General features: G+C 43.0%; 1 long non-coding RNA gene across 1 annotated transcript; it reads right to left on the reverse strand.

Annotated features, from left to right (window-relative positions):
- Window positions 1-516: 516 nt before the first annotated feature.
- Window positions 517-2,616, reverse strand: LOC145115953 (uncharacterized). The gene is made up of 3 exons (XR_013711788.1): window positions 2,242-2,616; window positions 1,258-1,311; window positions 517-703 (listed from the first exon to the last, which is right to left on the reverse strand). It is a non-coding gene; the product is annotated as an uncharacterized LOC145115953 (long non-coding RNA).
- Window positions 2,617-7,132: the final 4,516 nt, after the last annotated feature.

Below are 7,132 nucleotides of genomic sequence, written 5' to 3' on the forward strand. Positions count from 1 at the left end.
TTTCTTTACAATAGTAACAATCACGTTCTTTTGGTTTTGGTCCTCTTATATATATATATATATATATATATATATATATATATATATATATATATATTTATATGTTTTCTTCTAACCTTTTCTTTTATAATACTTTGTTTTTCTTCTTGTAAAATATTTCTTTTTATATAGTCTTTTCTTTTTAAACTTTCTTTTTATTTTTCCATAGTAATATGAACTATCACATCCTATCATAAGTGACAATCTTTGGCTTGTCACAACATAGTGAAATTCTTTTTCTTAATCCTTTAGTTACTTTAGCTAAAATTGCATTACCACATCATTCATTTAATTTATCTCAAATGAATTTATCTCTAAGGTGTGATATTCTTTTTTTTCTAAAGTGTCAGTAGTTCCTGGATTATATGTTTCAATTAATTTTTGCCTTTAACGGTGGGTTAGTACTCATGTATTTTAGCAAAAAATAATGGTAGAAAATTATTTATATCTAATACTTGGTTATTGTAACACCGTAAATTTTCAAACAAACTTTTCATTTTTAAAATCACATGAATCTCGTCAACATATATTACAAATCCCCAAATATCAAATTATCAAAAACACATGTTCATAGTTAATTGAATAAAATCCAGGATCCTCATAAACATAACTTCATCTCGTGTGTACAATCAAGCCGGCGCCTTCCCGTGATCCTGAGTAGTACCTGAAACACATAACAATAACACGGTAAGCACGAAGCTTAGTGAGTTCCCCAAAATACCACACACATCCCATTAGCCCTCATGGCTATACTCACAATAAGACCCTCCGGTCAATGTGTCTCAGTGGGACCCTCTGGTTCCACAACTCAGATGGACCCTCCGGTCCCTCAACTCGATAACTCAATTAATTACAATATACATATCACAACAACAATAAGCAGGATATCTCAACACACAACATATGCACATATAAAATGCATACTATCACATAACTCAGGTAAGCATATAAGATCAATATTTACACAGATTACTATAACAGCATAAGTCACAAAGACAATATGCACGATAATATATATCACATTATAAACAAACAAGACCCTCCGGTCCATAATGTGCTAAGACCCTCCGGTCTACAATGTACAGTGACCATCCGGTCAATAATATACTAAGACCTTCCAGTCAATAGTGTAAATACGACCCTCCGGTCATCAACAAGAATAAGACCCTCCAGTCACACACGAATTACAACACAGGTAAGTATAATGAGAAGACTCACCTCAAATGGCGAGCAGATCCTATAAATGCTGCTGCTACACTCCGGCTTCTATCACTAAGCCAAACCCACAAATAACCCGATTAGGATCTAAGACCAACCTTCACATTATTAGGTCTAAATATGGTCCACCAATCCGGTCCATAAATAATCCAAGCCCAATAGGCCCACCAAGGCCCAATACCAAATGGGTCCACAAAAGGTCCTTTAATGGCTCAACTATGGCCTAGTTTTCCAAATTGGGCCCAACCCTCATATGGGCCTTACCCTAAAGCCCATCTAAATATTCTAGTCCACATGATCGCTCTTGGATGACCCATCAGCAGTCCAGTCATCAAAGCCCAAATAAAGGCCCAACTCAGACCCAAGCAAAAATTAGGGTTTTCACATGAAATGATGATTAGGGTTAAGTGTTCTCACTTAACCCATTAAGGACTTAACCCATTAAGTCCATTATTCCACTAAGCCATCACACAATGGAATCGGGATGAGTCACAACTTCGGTCCACTGGTCCAAATGCGGGTCCCAATAGGCCCAAACCAACAAACCCAAAATTAGGGTTTTCTAAACCCTAATTAGGGTTTCTGGCCCAATCACGCGCAAGCCCAGTCCAATAATAAGCAATTGGGCCAACTAGGGTTCACTATGCCAAGCACCACCCACTACCACCTCAGGTAGGGGTGGTCAGTGGCGGCTTACGACGGCGGCCACCACCTCACGGGGTGGTGGTGGGTTTTCCGGCCACATAAACACACATACAACCTCAAAAACACCAAAAGCAGCAAATACACTCAAACACACACTCATACACACACCCACAACCACCTCCCACGGTGGCTGGTGGCGGCGGAGGGTGACGGAAAACAACAATGGGTTGCAGCAAGGTAATGGCCACCATGGTGGGCTGCCATGGTGGTTCCCACGCTTTTCCGGTCGACAGAAACACGTACGCACACAAGTACATCAGCTGGACGCAAGAAACTCACCCAATCACAGCCACCTTCATGGTGGCGCATGGCAGTCGGAGGGGAGGCGTCAACCGCAACCGCTGCTCGATATAGCAATGGCGGTGATAGCTCGGCGACAGCAAGGATGGAGACAAGGAGGCGTACGTTCTCCGGCGGGGAATAATGGCAGCAAAATCGCGATTTGTTCCCTCGGCCTCTTCTGCCCGACGTCCACATTCGTCTCAACGATTTTTCACCCGTTGGCGGCAACTGAGGTAGCGTGGCTGTGGCTCGTGACTCCGACAATGGCTAGGAGGCAGCCGATCGGTCTTAACCAGGCGACGGCTGAGAGGGGAACACAAGGTGGCGACTAACACATTTTAGGGTTAGGGTTTTGGGGAAACGACCTTAAGACGGGAAAGATAGATCACTGGGTGCCAATCCCGTGTTCATTCAAACTTCCATCCAAATATCCAACTTCAGCCCCTCCTCACAATTTTCGTTTCAATCTAAGTCCAAAAGTTACCCTTTAGCCCCTGATTCTATAAATTCCTTTCATTTTAGGTCCAAAACTTACCATTCAGCCCCTGAGCCTCTCAAATCTCTTCAAATTAAGTCCCTATAATTTACCCACTTCTAAAATTGTATCAATTGGCTCCCCAACACCAACACACCGCTAAATATTATTTATTTAAGGATTATTATTTATATTAACCCTTATCTATTTATTTATTTAATATACGAGATGTTACAACTCTCACCCACTAAAATTAGATTTCGTCCTCGAAATCTTCCTCTCCATCCCTTACACGCCCGACAACTTGAACGGCATGGCCACTAGCCCGAGTATAATCCCAACCGTTCAATCCAACAGAGCTATCTCAACCAACCACATGTACATGCAACCACTAAGTTTGCTTTACTCCAAGCTATATTACAACCGATATGTAGTCACACCTCATTTCTGATCTCTGTCGTCTAACACTCACTAACTCCATGTGTGTTGCGGTCCTGCTCAAACCAAACGAACCGACCCTCCAAGGTCTAGAACATCATATGCAAACCATAACCACTATAAAATGAAATCCATCAGGAATCTAAAATCTCAACTCATCTATCCTTTAAACAAATAGGGCCAAACCCAAACTCAAGAGTCTGGTTCGACAGCAAAAGTGGAACCACTCATATCCAATCTCATACTCAACCCATGACCCGTGATCTGTGAATCTACGCGCACACTACTTATCCAATTCCTTCTGATTTGCGACAACCTCTCACCAATTCGAGATATAACGGATCCCGACCATCATGGAGACCCCAGTCTCGCCCCTGGCCTGGCCACCAGGTTCCCAAAGATCCAGTCGTCAAGGCTACCCAAGCCTAATAACTCCTCCATGTCACGCTCTGACTAGTGAATACCACGGGTCCCCGCAGTCTTAAGACACTCCTTCATTGACTCGTGATTACACTATACTCTCTCACTGACTCGTGATTGCTACGACTCCCTGCAGTCTTACATCGCTCACTCGCTCGCCATGGGCTCACCCCATGGTTTTTCCCCGATAAGCCCAAGTGATTACTCCCACCTGGATCCCTCCACTCTCTTATCGCCCCACAATCTCATCATTAAACCATCACCATAATGCGTTCACTAAACTCATGCTACGCGATCCATCATGGACAGGTGCACACACCCACCCAGATTAAGCGTCACTACCCCTAACAACAATCAACGCAACAAAACACTTTCTCTTGATACAATTCGCATTCTTGGACAATCCCCATCCGATGACAATTAGCTGATGGGTTCCCACTGGAACAATAATCACTCGATACTCCACTTGTCGCCTCACAAACCTGAGTCTCAAAATAATCCATCAAAATAGGGCATCATACTCGGATACATCGATACATAATCACAGAATCTCACGCTAGCTTGCCACTACCTCGGATCTTCCGCTTCTACCGCTGCCCCTCCCGGAGTATAGATAACAATCTATACATTGAACTAACAAATCTCAACAATCGAAACTGGACCTCAACGAATCAACCGCCTTGAACTCAACCATTGCAAACCCGCAGAGTCCCTGACCACAATAAGATCCCTAACCACAATAAGATCCCTGACCAACGGCTACCCGCCGGGGACACACTCGTTCTTTCCTGATCACGTACAACAATAAACCCAAGGCTCATATGCCTCGTCTCGCTCTGCACCTTTCCTCGTCCAACAATAAACCCAAGGCTCATATGTCGGTACCGCAGATCCCCATAATCAAATCTTCTAACCACAACTTGAATAGATTGATGATCCTCTCGACAGAATACCCAGTTCTCCCCCACTCAGTGTTCAACCATCACCAATTGACATATCAACAGTCTACTCCATAGACTGTTTCCACCCATTACTCCCAACTTGACTCTTGGAATGTACTACGTAACACTTAATGATCTTCCAAAGAAGGACCAAGCAACTCCACATATCCCGAATCTCATATGGAATCCTCGGAACTTCCCAATGTGACTGTCTCCAGTCACCCAAAATCTCGTCCAGCTGCACATGCAATTCTTCTGACGGTCCTAGAATAGCACTTTCTCTTTTTTTGGAAATAATGGACTATCACACACTTCATTCTCTGAATCCTCAATCATCACCCTACTGCAAGAATCGACATAGCACAGGAGACCTCACTCTCACAGTCGATCTGCTGCATAACCACGAAAGTCATCATCTCGATACACTCCCCTCGTTTTCCCGCAACAGTTGCTGATATACGACTTAACAAGCTCAAACAAGGCATACACGAGCCCTCGCTGGTCACAGTCCCCACTGCCGACTCCTTCCCGATATAGGAATGCAATCCAATGCTCTCATACAACAAAATACTCTTGGTGCCAATATCACAACTACCTGGTGCCCCACAGGGTCTTCTTCCAATCTCTGACATCATAAACTCACTTACCCATCCTCTCAAAATGGGAAATAGGAAAAATATAATCCTCAACATAGAACTTTGACATCGCAGGCCATCGCCCGACCACTCAACTCAGACTACAATTCTCCACTATGCATCATCTCCACCCCTTATTTGAGTCTTGCGACTCTAACTGGCATCTCACCAATCAAAACCCTCGAGATTTAAACTTAGATTTTCCCACCCAGGGCATACTCCATTTAAACTCAACGGACATGGCCCTCTGGCCTCACAATCTCCCATATCCACTTCCAGTCTGGACAATCACAATTGGATAACTGATAAAGGCGAAAACACACTCTGCTACGAATCATGGTACCAGAACCATGTTATTTCTCCTCATCGTGCTACTTAGAACCTCCGGAATTCCCCCTGTTTCGAGTATGGGTCCTCTGCTTTCAGTAGTACGGGCCCATACTACCTGCCACATCTACCCATACTTTCCAAACGGAGCGTCCCAGATTTTATAAGTAACTGCTCAACCTTCTCGATCACCATTTCCAATACACATGCTCGCTCTCTAGAGAATACTTGCTTCTAAACAGCGTACTCCTCGGTCTAGGATTACTCTCTAGGTTCTCACACTTCTCTGCCATCAGCTGCTGAAGAACTCCTTGTGATGCCAGCCATCTACCTCCTGAATATCGTCATATTCACTTAGTAGCTGACTCCCATCATTCAAGAGTTCCACAAAGCACAAAGCAAGCAACATTCGGCATCGAATAACCATCACCTGAAACCACTCTAGCATACCACTTCACTCGCTCTTTTCATAACTCAAGCATCACTGAACTCAGACAATCCTACCTCTCGTGGATCTCTAACTACTTTCTCAGAAGATTCCTCAAATGCTCGTCTAGGTATCTCTCCTAGATTACTACTCTACTCAAGACTCCCTCTAAAAGATTCCTGCTAGGTACTTTTACTCAGCACATTCAGAGCAAATAGCAGACAATATCAATTAATAGCATCCCTAGGCTAAGGCATCATGAATCAGGCAACTCTAGCCCTAATTTCTGAAATACCTAGCCTATCATCTAGCATGCAGCTCTAATATCTCATAAACATCTCATAATACAAATAAATAATGGTATTTTGGAAATCACCGTTCGGGCTCTAGCTGATTGTACACACTGCTCCATCTCGTTTTCTCTTTAAAACTCTTACTCGTTTTAGAAAAATCATTTCTTTTTAGAAAACTTTCTCAATTCCTCAGTTTGAGTCCAGAGATACCCGAGAGCACATCTGAATCCCTCAAACCAAGGCTCTGATACCAACTTGTAACACCATAAATATCAAATTATCAAAAACACATGTTCATAGTTAATTTAATAAAATCCAGATCCTCAGAAACATAACTTCATCTCGTATGTACAATCAAGTCGGCGCCTTCCCGTGATCTTGAGAAGTACCTGAAACACATAACACATAACACGGTAAGCACGAGTGAGTTCCCCAAAATACCACACACATCCCATTAGCCCTCATGGCTATACTCACAATAAGACCCTCCGGTCAATGTGTCTCAGTGGGACCCTCTGGTCCCACAACTCAGATGGACCCTCCGGTCCCTCAACTCGGTAACTCAATTAATTACAGTATACATATCACAACAACAATAAGCAGGATATCTCAACACACAACATATGCACATATAAAATGCATACTATCACATAACTCAAGTAAGCACATAAGATCAATATTTACACAGATTACTATAACAGCATAAGTCACAAAGACAGTATGCACGATAATATATATCACATTATAAACAAACAAGACCCTCCGGTCCATAATGTGCTAAGACCCTCCGGTCTACAATGTACAGTGACCCCCCGGTCAATAATATACTAAGACCCTCCAGTCAATAGTGTAAATACGACCCTCCGGTCATCAACAAGAATAAGACCCTCCGGTCACACACGAATTACAACACAGGTAAGTATAATGAGAAG

Source organism: Lactuca virosa, chromosome 5 (genome assembly GCF_052849685.1).
Source record: "Lactuca virosa cultivar CGN04683 chromosome 5, Lactuca_virosa_CGN04683_v6, whole genome shotgun sequence".
NCBI lineage: Eukaryota > Viridiplantae > Streptophyta > Magnoliopsida > Asterales > Asteraceae > Lactuca > Lactuca virosa.